Genomic DNA, 1,363 nt, shown 5'->3' with positions numbered 1-1,363 from the left:
AAGATCTGCAACAGATAATGACAATATCTTAGGAATCCAAGATTTGATATGATTTCAGACTCATCAATTAGAGTCCTACTCTAACACATGTTCTATCTTGACAAGGTAACCTACCCCTCCAAGCCCCTATAAATACAGGTATGGTTCATGGTTTATTCATTCATCTATTTGATTTACTTCTTGTTCACACATTCACGCACGCATATTCTCTTGTTCTTACTTTTTGTCAAGCTCTTTCACTTTCGAGCACTGACTTAGGCATCGTAGGGGTCACGACGAAAACACCTTAATGGTCCGGGTGCGTCCCATCTCTCTCGGGGGCCCGCAACCATTTTTGCTACTCATGGCCTTCTTCCCATCTGGTTAGGGGAGTTTTTGTCTTCCCCAGGAATCGAATATTGTACCTCCAGACTTAAGTACAAAGTCTTCTGATCCCTGGTACCATTGAGCTAGTCCCCAGCCTATAGCATGGGCTCGGACCGCATGGTTCGATGGGCATCGCACTCATGACCTCCCCTGAAACATCCTAAAACTCCTACTGAATTTTATTTTTTTATTTTTACAAAACTCTCTGATAATAAAATAATGAATATAAATATATATATGCCCATACATATATATATTATACATAAAAATAACTTTACTTAATTTAAAATACAAATACACAAAGGATACAATAAAAGTACACGCATGCAATCAAATACTTAAAATTAATTACTAAATAATAATTTATAAGAATGTCATAATAAAATTTCTAAATAATATTTCTTTCACAAAAATTCAGGAAAATTTAGAAAATAAATACTTAAATCTAAAATTCATGCATATACTGAAAAATCTATAATAATAAAACATATGCGGAAATAAATGTTCTAGTCTCAACATAAAATTCATCTTAGAGCAATGGTCACGGGTTCTAGCCGCCTGAATACTCATACGCCCTCGCCGCCAGTCGGGAACACATTAACTTCATTAACATTCTGCTCACATGCACCATTTAAATCTAGTGAGCCTAGAGGCTCAGCACGTTCTATCCTTACATAACGAGATGAAACCACATACAAGCACACATCATATAAAATACGTGAATAATAATTATACGTGCATGATCTTCAAAATATATGCATAGAAACATGAATAACTTATTATAATGCTTCAACATCATGCTAAACATAAACAAAATATTTAATGAATCTCATAAAATAACTTTTCATCATTTCTTAGTTCTCAACAGGTCGTATCCATGTCGTTGGAATCATACTAAGCGATTGATCAATCTTAAACCAACGTACGTGGCGGTGGAATTTCCACCTCTGTGCTGCCACTTCACCAGCCCTCTCAGCTGGATCCATAGACTCATCAT

The sequence above is a fragment of the Henckelia pumila genome, chromosome 4, assembly GCF_033568475.1.
Source record: "Henckelia pumila isolate YLH828 chromosome 4, ASM3356847v2, whole genome shotgun sequence".
Classification (NCBI taxonomy): domain Eukaryota; kingdom Viridiplantae; phylum Streptophyta; class Magnoliopsida; order Lamiales; family Gesneriaceae; genus Henckelia; species Henckelia pumila.
Note: the sequence above shows the minus strand (reverse complement) of the source record.